Consider the following 13,797-nt stretch of genomic DNA (forward strand, 5'->3'; position numbering starts at 1 on the left):
GTTCTACGTACATAATTTATATGTAGAATTTATTTTAACTCAACTCCTGAAGGACATCCTCCTCCACTTCCTCATATTATATGATTTAGACATATGGGTGATGTTATGTGCATATAGCTGTATGGTGATTTTTTCCAGGATTTTATTCCTAGCTTGATTGGATTAGTCCCTTCAATTAAGTTAACCAATAAAAGTGAATTAGGTGGTAATATATACATAGACAGGACAGGCCTTCTTTCTAGTTAAGGCATTTTTTGAAAATTCTGGCATTCTAATTTTTTTGCCATAATTTTCTAGCTGTCTTTTCATATTTAAAATTCCAATTAAAGGAGGGCTAGTGTAATGAATTTTCACTGTATGCATATATGTACAGTATAAGCAAATCTTCTGGAATGTTGGAGGTTCAAGAGACTGTTCCTAAAACTCCCAAGTTAGGTAGAACAATGAGCCTTATCCCACTAAACTCTAATGCATATACAGTATGTACAATAATCAAAATCAGTTTCAGCAGAAAAATATTTGTCCCAAAACACGTAAGTTCTACCTCACACAATAAATATTGTACAGCATTTTAGTCACACATTATGCTGTACGGAAAATATAACTGTAACACTTGCCAACTAAAGTTTGACATATCAGGCTTGGTAACTTGGATCAGAGTGAAATCAGGTGGTGGTAATAGTAGTATTTGTGATATTCATGGTGCACTTTTGACTGCCTAGCTCACTCAGAGCTCATAACTATAAATAATTATGTAAGGTATAATACACACACAGTATAAACAAGGTTAAAATTAACAAACAATAGAAGCAAAAGCATAAGCACTCACCACAAATAAACACTATCATAATAAGTTGCAGTTTTATAACTGTAGTGTAAGCGCACCTCTGGCAAGACAGTGATGGAGTGAATGATGAAAGTTTTTCTTTTTCGGGCCACCCTGCCTTGGTGGGAGACAGCCAATGTGTTAATAAAATATGTGAATAAAAATAAGTTAAAATAACTATCATCAATTAAAACTCCAGTAATATTCAAATAACCTGCACTTAGAAAACTGAAGCCTATACGATATTTCAGTCTGACTTAGACTATTAACAAGTGCTCTACATGTACCCTGGTAGTATTGTAATACAAAATCAAGACGAAGGTGGAAATGCTTAAGCCATGGGAAAACTTAAAGCATGCCGCAAGCTACACAGAGGGAAGAGTAGGGATGGGAGAACCTGCAAACAGATAGCCATGGGCGACATGTGTAAGGCCAGGTGGTGGATGGTGTTTGGCACTGCTCGGCTGATACCAGCACCTACATTTCCCTCCTACAAAAATACAGTTCTGTATGCCTATATCACTCAATTTCTTTTTCAAGATATTATCTTCCTTTTAGCTCTTGTACAACTATATGCCTTATAACTTGGTGGCATTTTAAAAGAATAAGTAAAATGGAGTGTGATGGTAGACTGATACTGTTTACAAATGCATTAAGTTTAAGTTGGGTTTTTTATTATAGTAAGATCTACTAAGTTAAAAAATGGTTATTAAGGACAGGGTTAATGCAAGTCATTACATCATGAGCTATACTGAATATACATTAGCACATTATATTAAACAAGTGCATATTATATTCCAAATAAATCTATTTGAACATTATATTTTTATGCTGTGCAATAAAGTGTGAACTCCTATTTAATAAATTACAAGTCAGAAAATACCTCATAATTATAATACAGCATTATTTTCTAACACTCATATTTAGTGACACCGTAATTACCATTGCTCTGTGCTTGTCAAGTTTTGTGCTGATTAACAATAATATATTACAGTAACTGTTCAACAATCCTGATGACTGACAAATTACATGATAACTACCAACTGGCTGACTCTGGGCACCAGGTTTCTTCAATGGAGTTTCCGAATTATGGAAAAATATATACAGGGCAAAAAGTACATTCATATGCAGTAGATACATATAATACACACACATAGTTGCTATGTACAATACAGTCTCATTATAAATAGCAGAGTAATAAAAATAAGCATCCATTGCTTCCTATTTAAATGACCACATCATCATGTACTTAAGTGATGAATGCCTTCGTTTTAAAATGTTAAAGTAATATATATTTTTCCTACATATGTTCTGTTAATTAGTCACAAATAAAACTTATGATTATATATACATTGTGTTTCATGTATTTATTGAAGAAACATTAATGAGATTTGTTCATGCAGCAATCATTTAAGTATCAGCTCTGATGAGAAACAGCTTTCTCAACTCAAAAATAAATTACAGTATACTGAAAAATTTAGCTCCAGTGCTAAATTACTTAAAATACATGATGCAGTAAGCATTGACACTCAGTACTGAATCTCTACAAAATCTCCAACATGTTAGCCATGGAAAATAATTAATAAATACATTAAACTGACAAGCCAACCTTATGTTATGAAAAAGTTTTTATGTAAATATTTTTCCACAGACAACTGCAAAAGTTGCTTATTCCATGATTTAACCCTTATAAAACAACTGGTGGATTCATCTAGTGGCAGTCACACAAGAGTGGTATATCTGTTAATGTTTCTGAGGATTATCACCCTGAGGCCTTATCGCAGACCAGGTCTCCTAAATTGGAAAAAGAAAAGTTATAGAAATAAAAGCTTAAGAAAAACAAGAGAAAATAAAGATGTGTATACATAATGAATGTAACTGCAAGTTTGAAGATTTACCTGCCAGCTTATATGTTCACTAAAAGAAAAACCAGTAATCTTACCAGACTACTAAACAATTTTAACAGATTTCAGTTTCACACTTGTATAACAAGATGGTACAAGTCAGCCATCACTAATCCGGCATCATTGGGACCTGTAGTGTGCCGGATTAGTGAGCTTGCCGGATTACAAAGTGGTTAGGTTAGAATACACTTATATTTTGCCCTTTCTTTGATTAGTTTATCCTGCAGCATGTAAACATTCATTATTTCTTGTTCACTTATAAAACTGCAGTACTCTACACCTTTTAGCAGTTCACCTGTCAACTGAATTAACCTATCAATTGGGACTTTCTGTGATATCTTCCTCATTTTCATCATTGCTTTCTTCCCCACTGGCTTGTTGCTGTGGATTTACAACCATTTGCACAATTTCTGAGTCAGTGTAATGATGAAATTTGAGTCAGTGTAATGATGAAATTTGAGTCAGTATAATGATTTGAGTCAGTATAATGATAAAATTTGAAATTATGCTAGCTGAAATTAGTGCCGGATTACTGATGGAACTGGATAACTGATTGCCGGATTAGTGGTGGCCGACCTGTAGTACCTCCCTGAGTGGTTGCTGTCTACCAACATGACCAGCCGGGCTGTGGTTCATACGTTGGATTGTGTGCAGCCAGCAGTAACAGCCTGGTTGATCAGGCCCTGATCCACCATGAGGCCTGGTCACAGACTGGGCTGCAGGGGCGTTGACCCCCGGAGCTCTCCAGGTAAACTCCAGGTACTATCTGGCATCATCTTCATGCTCTATTAGAATGCTAATCTGATGTCAATTTCAAGAGAAGTGAGGTGTATGATGATGTCATCCTCTACCTGCCAGGATGGAAACCTGGAGAATATTGTAGCTCTTTGGTAATTTAAATTGTGAACCATCAACTCTTGTTTTGTATGTTGAATTTCAAAGACTGCTTTTTTTATGATAATAAATCAAACTAAAATATTCCACATTTTTTTTAATTTCTTAAAGTAAATGGAAGTTATGAAAATTTCAACTTCTGAAAGGCTTAAATAGGATTTATAATAAAAATAAATAATTGAAGGTGAATACTGTATATGATAAATGCTCAGAATGCAATCACTGATAATAAGCCCAATAAAAGTTATTAAAAAAAGTTTATAGAAAAATATCTACACAATAATTATTTAACCCTCTGACTGTCGCAACCCCAAATCCTGAGGTGTCTCCTGGTGTAACAAAATATTTAAAAAAAAAAAAATTATTTTTTATTATGAAATGACAGAGAATCAATTCCCAATGGTAATGACACCAAAAGTATAAAATTTGATGGAAAACTTACAGAATTACGCTCACACGAAGTTAGCGACCTCGGTGGTATTTATGAATCAGCGATTTCGCCCACTTTGAGTCCTGTTTTCGGCTAATTCCATTGTTCCAGTTGACGAAACTCATAGCTATTTCTTTAGAACTCCATTGTTCTATCGATTGAGTACAAGAAACTGCCCATTTACCGATTTCAACTACCCAATAACGTGGTTAGAAATTGGCAATTTAGCAAATTTCACGCAAATTAAAAAATATATGCCAATTTCAAAATAGGGTCCAGAATGAACAATGCAGACATTCCTGGCTCTAAAATAACATTTTCTTTGTTCATCAGTCATGTCTCCAGGCCCCTCTGATATTACTTTTGCTTTCTATTTTGAACTTTTATTCAAACAAAAAATAGAAGGTTTACTGTTATGCAGATTACTGCAATATTGTAAGAAGTGTATAAATAATGTCAACCCATTCATGACTGCATATTAGAATGGCTAGTTGGACATTTATTGGACAATGACATCATTTGTTTACTTTTGAACATCGGCAAAAATCAAACATTTCCCCTACTTTGAGCCCCATTTCAAGGTCCTTTTCATAGTAAAACCAATCAAAATCACTATTTCTATAAAATGTTTTCCATTCTATCAAATGAGACCAGGAAAATGAGAATACAACCATAGATACTATACGAAAATACACCTCAAAGTCAGCGTTTTAATCCAAAAACACGGTTGGAGTTTTTTTTCTCATTATGCACTGTGAGCTGCAGGATTTTTTTTTATATGGTGCACACAGACCCATTCTCTCACATGTGGGCCTACCAGCTTTCTCCTGCTTGATTTGAAGCCGCTAGAATTTTTTAGTATTTTTAGATTTATACACTCTCCATGTCATTCTACTTTGATCCATTCTCTCTGTTATGCAGACTATGTACTGCATAATTATAATACAGTAATTGTATAAATAATGTTGGTGCATTCCTAAATGTGTATTAGACTGGCAAGTTGGACAAGTGTACTCTGGACTATTATTATAATCAAAAAGAAGTGCTAAACCTACTAGGGTTATGTGTACTCTGGAATATCGGCAAAAATTGAAAATTTCCGCTACTTCGAGCTCAATTTCAAGCTACTCTCATTTTGGAAACCAATCAAAATCATCTCTATTTCTGTAATATATCTTCTAAATCTATCAGATGAAACCAAGGAACCGAGAATACAACCATAAAAATCATACGAAAATACACCATAAAGTTGTTGCTTTAACCAAAAACATGGTCGCAGTTTTTTTTCTTCGTTACGCATTGTGGGGCACGCTCACCATGTACACCCATTTTCTCATATCTATGCCCAAATTTATCAGTCACAACTTATCTAAGTGAGCTGAGTTCAAGGTGTGGTACTATTGGACCGACCTTAGCTTCAAAGCCATAGTACAACGGGATCGACACTGAAAGGGTTAAGTCAGAACTGTGATGAGTTTTTCAATGACCTTGCAAGTGTAGTGGCATTTACATGTCTTTAGTAACTCATCAATACAATGGCTGTATCAAGGATGTCATACTGGATGGTGAAAATACAGCTTTCATATTTAGGTTCACAGAATGCAAGATTTGAAGATGATTGTGGAAATTAGCAAGAGCTTAAACCTTGTGTTAATAATAATAAATAAACCTTGAATGCAAGGTTCTTTCTGACTAGGTCCTCATAGCTTGGTTGGTAGCATCCTTGATTCACATAATGAGGGTCCAAGATTGATCCCTAGCATAGGTGAAATGTTGGACATGTTTCCTTACAGTTGCTGCTCGTTCACCTAGCAATAAGTAGATACATACCTGGGCATTAGCTGACTGTTGTAGGACACACTCTGGGGGATACAATGACTTTATGCTGAACTTAGGCATAGCTAGGGTCTTTCTATAAAGTATGCTAATAATGCCAACTAGGTCTATAACATATGTATCAAATACTCTGAAGAAATTAAATGATTATTTTTATTATAGGTACATCTTGACAGCAGGAATAAAATAATGCATTAATCATTCAACAAACAGGGACTCAGTCAGCCATGCTATATTGTTACACTGCCAAATAACAGGTAAAGAAATTTTATCTAGACATTTTAAAGCATAAGGATTCTCTGCACTATTAATTATAATAGGCTTGCACTTGAAATAACCTTTCACTTGCACAGAAAAGGAATCTGATTTAATTTAAAATAGGTGCCTAGTTTTCTTGTTTGGCAATGAATGGCATATACCTTATTGTAACAACTTGCTCAAGACTGTAACCAGTCTCAGAAAGAATTTGCACGAAGTCAGCAAAGAAATTTCTCATAGCAATGCAATGAGCCAATGCACTCTTGCCAATGAACTTTGTTATGAAGCTGGCTGAGCCTTTCAAAGCTTTCAATTTTTTTTTTTTTTTCAACAAGTCAGCCATCTCCCACTGAGGCAGGGTGACCCAAAAAGAAAGAAAATCCCCAAAAAGAAATACTTTCATCATCATTCAACATTTTCACCTCACTCATACATAATCACTGTCTTTGCAGAGGCACCTAGATACAACAGTTCAGAATCATATATAAAGATATAGTATATATACATACATCTAGGTTTTTCTCCTTTTTCTAAATAGCTCTTGTTCTTCTTTATTTCTTCTATTGTCCATGGGGAAGTGGAAAAGAATCTTTCCTCCGTAAGCCATGCATGTCGTATGAGGCGACTAAAATGCCGGGAGCGATGGGCTAGTAACCCCTTCTCCTGTAGACATTTACTAAAAAAGAGAAGAAGAAAAACTTTATAAAACTGGGATGCTTGAATGTGCGTGGATGTAGTTCGGATGACAAGAAACAGATGATTGCTGATGTTATGAATGAAAAGAAGTTGGATGTCCTGGCCCTAAGCGAAACAAAGCTGAAGGGGGTAGGGGAGTTTTGGTGGGGGGAAATAAATGGGATTAAATCTGGAGTATCTGAGAGAGTTAGAGCAAAGGAAGGGGTAGCAGTAATGTTGAAGGATCAGTTATGGAAGGAGAAAAGAGAATATGAATGTGTAAATTCAAGAATTATGTGGATTAAAGTAAAGGTTGGATGCGAAAAGTGGGTCATAATAAGCGTGTATGCACCTGGAGAAGAGAGGAATGTAGAGGAGAGAGAGATTTTGGGAGATGTTAAGTGAATGTATAGGAACCTTTGAACCAAGTGAGAGAGTAATTGTCATAGGGGACCTGTATGCTAAAGTAGGAGAAACTTTTAGAGAGAGTGTGGTAGGTAAGTTTGGGGTGCCAGGTGTAAATGATAATGGGAGCCCTTTGATTGAACTTTGTATACAAAGGGGTTTACTTATAGGTAATACATATTTTAAGAAAAAGAGGATAAATAAGTATACAAGGTATGATGTAGGGCAAAATGACAGTAGTTTGTTGGATTATGTATTGGTAGATAAAAGACTGTTGAGTAGACTTCAGGATGTACATGTTTATAGAGGGGCCACAGATATATCAGATCACTTTCTAGTTGTAGCTACACTGAGAGTAAAAGGTAGATGGGATACAAGGAGAATAGAAGCATCAGGGAAGAGAAAGGTGAAGGTTTATAAACTAAAAGAGGAGGCAGTTAGGGTAAGATATAAACAGCTATTGGAGGATAGATGGGCTAATGAGAGCATAGGCAATGGGGTTGAAGAGGTATGGGGTAGGTTTAAAAATGTAGTGTTAGAGTGTTCAGCAGAAGTTTGTGGTTACAGGAAAGTGGGTGCAGGAGGGAAGAGGAGCGATTGGTGGAATGATGAGAAAAAGTTAGCATATGAGAAGTTTTTACAAAGTAGAAGTGATGCAAGGAGGGAAGAGTATATGGAGAAAAAGAGAGAGGTTAAGAGAGTGGTGAAGCAATGTAAAAAGAGAGCAAATGAGAGAGTGGGTGAGATGTTATCAACAAATTTTGTTGAAAATAAGAAAAAGTTTTGGAGTGAGATTAACAAGTTAAGGAAGCCTAGAGAACAAATAGATTTCTCAGTTAAAATTAGGAGAGGAGAATTATTAAATGGAGAGTTAGAGGTATTGGGAAGATGGAGGGAATATTTTGAGGAATTGTTAAATGTTGATGAAGATAGGGAAGCTGTGATTTCGTGTATAGGGCAAGGAGGAATAACATCTTGTAGGAATGAGGAAGAGCCAGTTGTGAGTGTGGGGGAAGTTCGTGAGGCAGTAGGTAAAATGAAAGGGGGTAAGGCAGCCGGGATTGATGGGATAAAGATAGAAATGTTAAAACCAGGTGGGGATATAGTTTTGGAGTGGTTGGTGCAATTATTTAATAAATGTATTGAAGAGGGTAAGGTACCTAGGGATTGGCAGAGAGCATGCATAGTTCCTTTGTATAAAGGCAAAGGTGACAAAAGAGAGTGCAAAAATTATAGGGGAATAAGTCTGTTGAGTATACCTGGTAAAGTGTATGATAGAGTTATTATTGAAAGAATTTAGAGTAAGACAGAGAATAGGATAGAAGATGAACAAGGAGGCTTTAGGAAAGGTAGGGGGTGTGTGGACCAGGTGTTTACAGTGAAACATATAAGTGAACAGTATTTAGATAAGGCTAAAGAGGTTTATGTGGCATTTATGGATTTGGAAAAGGCGTATGACAGGGTGGACAGGGGGGCAATGTGGCAGATGTATGGTGTAGGAGGTAGGTTACTGAAAGCAGTGAAGAGTTTTTACGAGGATCGTGAGGCTCAAGTTAGAGTATGTAGGAAAGAGGGAGATTATTTCCCAGTAAAAGTAGGCCTTAGACAAGGATGTGTGATGTCACCATGGTTGTTTAATATATTTATAGATGGGGTTGTAAGAGAAGTAAATGCGAGGGTCTTGGCAAGAGACGTGGAGTTAAAAGATAAAGAATCACGCATAAAGTGGGAGTTGTCACAGTTGCTCTTTGCTGATGACAGTGTGCTCTTGGGAGATTCTGAAGAGAAGTTGCAGAGGTTGGTGGATGAATTTGGTAGGGTATGCAAAAGAAAATTAAAGGTGAATACAGGAAAGAGTAAGGTTATGAGGATAACAAAAAGATTAGGTGATGAAAGATTGGATATCAGATTGGAGGGAGAGAGTATGGAGGAGGTGAATGTATTCAGATATTTGGGAGTGGACGTGTCAGCGGATGGGTCTATGAAAGATGAGGTGAATCATAGAATTGATGAGGGGAAAAGGGTGAGCAGTGCACTTAGGAGTCTGTGGAGACAAAGAACTTTGTCCTTGGAGGCAAAGAGTGGAATGTATGAGAGTATAGTTTTACCAACGCTCTTATATGGGTGTGAAACATGGGTGATGAATGTTGCAGCGAGGAGAAGGCTGGAGGCAGTGGAGATGTCATGTCTGAGGGCAATGTGTGGTGTGAATATAATGCAGAGAATTCGTAGTTTGGAAGTTAGGAGGGGGTGCGGGATTACCAAAACTGTTGTCCAGAGGGCTGAGGAAGGGTTGTTGAGGTGGTTCGGACATGTAGAGAGAATGGAGCGAAACAGAATGACTTCAAGAGTGTATCAGTCTGTAGTGGAAGGAAGGCGGGGTAGGGGTCGGCCTAGGAAAGGTTGGAGGGAGGGGGTAAAGGAGGTTTTGTGTGCGAGGGGTTTGGACTTCCAGGAGGCATGCGTGAGCGTGTTTGATAGGAGTGAATGGAGACAAATGGTTTTTAATACTTGACGTGCTGTTGGAGTGTGAGCAAAGTAACATTTATGAAGGGATTCAGGGAAACCGGCAGGCCGGACTTGAGTCCTGGAGATGGGAAGTACAGTGCCTGCACTCTGAAGGAGGGGTGTTAATGTTGCAGTTTAAAAACTGTAGTGTAAAGCACCCTTCTGGCAAGACAGTGATGGAGTGAATGATGGTGAAAGTTTTTCTTTTTTGGGCCACCCTGCCTTGGTGAGAATCGGCCATTGTGTTAATAAAAAAAAAAGAAAAAAAATATATGCTTCAATGTAAACACTTGATCTACACATCCCCTACCCACTCTAAAGCCTCCTTGCTCATTTGCAATCCTACTCTCTGTCTCACCTATAATTCTCTCAATAATAACCCTACCGTATACTTTTCCTGGTATACTTAGTAAACTTATTCCCCTATAATTTTTACAATTTCTTTTGTCACCCTTCCCTTTATATAAAGGAACTATACATGCTCTCTGCCAATCCCTAGGTATCTCCCCCTCTTTCATACATTTGTTAAACAAAAATACCAACCACTCTAACACTATATCTCCCCTTGCTTTTAACATTTTTGTCATGATCCCGTCAGTTCCATCTGCTTTACCCCCTTTTATTCTATGTAATGCCTCACGCACCTCCCCCACACTCACATCCTGCTCTTCCTCACTCCCTTCCTCACTTCCTGCACTCCCTGGCTAGTGCATGAAATTACCGCCTCTTTTTCTTCATCGACATATAAAAGTTCCTCAAAATATTCCCGCCATCTACTCAATACCTCCATCTCCCCATCTACTAACTCCCCTACTCTGTTTTTAAATGACAAATCCATTCGTTCCCTGGGTTTTCTTAACTTGTTTATCTCACTCCAAAATTTGTTCTTATTTTCTGCAAAATTTCTTGACAGTGCCTCTCCCACTCTATAATCTGCTCTCCTTTTGCACTCTCTCACCACTCTCTTCACATTTCTTATACTCTCCATATACTCTGCTCTTCTTATAACACTTCTGCTTTGCGAAAACCTCTCATAAGCTATCTTTTTCTCTTTTATCACACTCTTTTCTTCGTCATTCCACCAATCACTCAAATATTCAATCATTCAAATATTCAGCACTAAATGCACACTCTAGAGAAGTTTCTCAGTCCTTCTTTCATATAGTTCGTGTCTTCCTGTCTGAGCAAAAACTGGGCACCTTTCTTCAGTTTTCCCCTCAATCCACATATTAAGGAACACATTTGTATTAACCTTGTGATTCTTTTCACCATGTCACACACTGCATTAATCATTGTACTAGCTCTTGTACTCTTCTCAATCTAACTGAACAAATGGTTCAGTCTTCCAGACCAAAGAGTGGGCAATCTCAATTACATGCACTCTTTCTCCAAGCATATCTAAAACTTTCATCTTTTTTTTTTTATACCATCAGTTCCATGCATCACTAGTATCTCTCTTGAGTGCCATGAGAAACTCAAAAAAGTTAATAAACACAGATTGAGTAGCACACATGATGCTCACAGAATATAACTGCAGGTGGTGTGGATGGGAGGATGGCAGGGTGGGAAGAGAAGGTGTGACTGTCTATAGGCTCAAGTGAGTTGGAGGGGAAAAATTTCACCACTACTCAGATTACTATGACTTTACATGTAAATTGACCTTATGGTGTTTTTTACACTTTATAATACACCATGACTTTTTGGTTTCACTTTTTCAATAGAATTCTAAACTTTCACAATCTGATTCTGCATTAATAAAAGACTGACTGTACATAAAAATATTAAAGATTTTAATTAATTTTTAATTCATTTTTAAACTCTCAACCAAACTATAATGACCCTTAACCCGTAAACGGTCCACATGTATATATACGTTTTTTCAACATTTGAAAGTATGTAAAAAAAGTAGAGATTTTTTTTTTATATTTGAAAATGTGTAAAAAAACTTTGATCTACTATTTTTTTTGTTATATTTGAAAATATGTAAAAAAAAATGTAGATCTACTTTTGGAGCACTACACATGTGAACGTAGATCTGCCTGGACTGTTTACGGGTTAATTATTTCAAAGATTAAAAAAATACAGATGTCCCTTATTTTAAGTAATAAGAGGCATTCCTCACCAGTGGTACATAAAATGAAAAATGGCAGATTTTTCATTTTTCATTTTATGTACATTTCTTGACAAATGTTTACAAAAAATATACAAGTGTACCACACATACACCATACTGTACTTATACAAAAATAAATTAATTTGGTCTAAAAACTTGGAAAAAAAATTGTAAATTCAATCATAACCCATCTGTATAGTACAGTACAATTAACACAGTCAGAATCAAGATAAAATCCACAATTCTTGACTTTTTTACCAACAAATTAAAATGACCATATAAAAAAAAGTGATATGAATATAGTACAAAAATAATTGAGAAAAATATAATGCAAAATTCAGTCATACTAGGTATAGAAACAGCACACTCCAAAAATTAGAAAAAATCCATCCACATTTCTTGACTTAATTTTACCAAAAAATTACGAGCATACAACATATGCATCCAAAAGCCATACACTAAAAAGACATGAATCTAGCACAAAATCAAATGATAAAAAATAAAAATAGAAAATTCACTCATATTTCTCCCTTATACCCTCCACCACCACCAAGTAACCAGCGTGCCCTTGTTTAGGGTAAAGCGCATACATTACGAACACATATCCCCCTATTTCTCTTAACTTACTCCCTCTGCAAGATCAGACTCTACATTGGTGCTGCTTAACTTTGTCTAGCTGAATGTGCATTTTCTTTTGACAGTACCTGACTCAAAAATTTAAAACCTTTTTCTTTTTTATTCTTATAAATGTTAATATAATCCAGTTTACAGTGATATTTGAAGAGATACAGTACAGTATTATGGAAAAATCAAGCAGTGCAAAAAATCAAGCAGAGCAAATTGATACCACACAATGGTGTCACCACAAAAAAACAATGCAAAACCTTTATGTAACATACTTTTTGTAAATATAAACTTATGATATAATAAAATTATTATTTATAAGTCTTGAAATTTACATCACTGGATTATTTTTACATAAAACTAATCACTTAACCATAATTACTGTGCATGGTTACTGCATGAAGTGTGACCCAAGATGGGTACTTATTCTCACTTAGCATCTACAATTGTGACAACAAATGCCTCTCTTAAGAACTTTGGTGATATTGTGTATAAGTACAGAGTTTACTTTAGTTACAATCATCTTTCTTTCTTTCAACACACCGGCTGTATCCTACTGAGGCGGGTTGGCCCAAAAGGAAAAATGAAAGTTTCTCCCTTTACATATAGTAATATGTACAGGAGAATGGGTTACTAGCCCTTGCTCCTGGCATTTATTCACCTCTTATGACACGCATGGCTTATGGAGGAAGAATTCTGTTCCACTTTCCCATGGAGATAAGTGGAAATAAACAAGAACAAGAACTAGTAAGAAAAATAGAAGAAAACCCAGAAGGGTGTGTGTATATACATGCTTGTACTTGCATGTGTAGTGTGACCTAAATGTAAGTAGAAGTAGCAAGACGTACCTGAAATCTTGCAAGTTACATTCATATTCCACAAAAAAAAAAAAAAAATGCATTCTTGCTATAATATATAGTTTCATTACCTCTCCTGAATAAATTTTACTTGCATTGCTGAAATGCACACAAACCATAATAATAAACAACTACATAATGCATTTTTGCTACACATTTTTTACAAGTACCAGTGAAAACTTAAAACACATTACTGTATTTTATAGCTCAAATTTTTTTTTTTAAATATGGTTAAGACCAGAATAAACTATAATTTCAAATTTCATGTACTACCTGGATGCCTTGCTTGACCTAGTGTTACTGGAAGTGACATGGCAAGTGTATGTAGAGTGAACAAAAATACAGTTCATTCAATTATGAAAAATAAGAAAGCTACACGAGACTGTTTCTCTAGAAAACCGCAAATTATTCATTTAGGTTTGGTCATAGTAAATCAAAAAGAAGCATAATGTCTATGGTGGTGGTATT

Source organism: Cherax quadricarinatus, chromosome 1, assembly GCF_038502225.1.
Source record: "Cherax quadricarinatus isolate ZL_2023a chromosome 1, ASM3850222v1, whole genome shotgun sequence".
NCBI lineage: Eukaryota > Metazoa > Arthropoda > Malacostraca > Decapoda > Parastacidae > Cherax > Cherax quadricarinatus.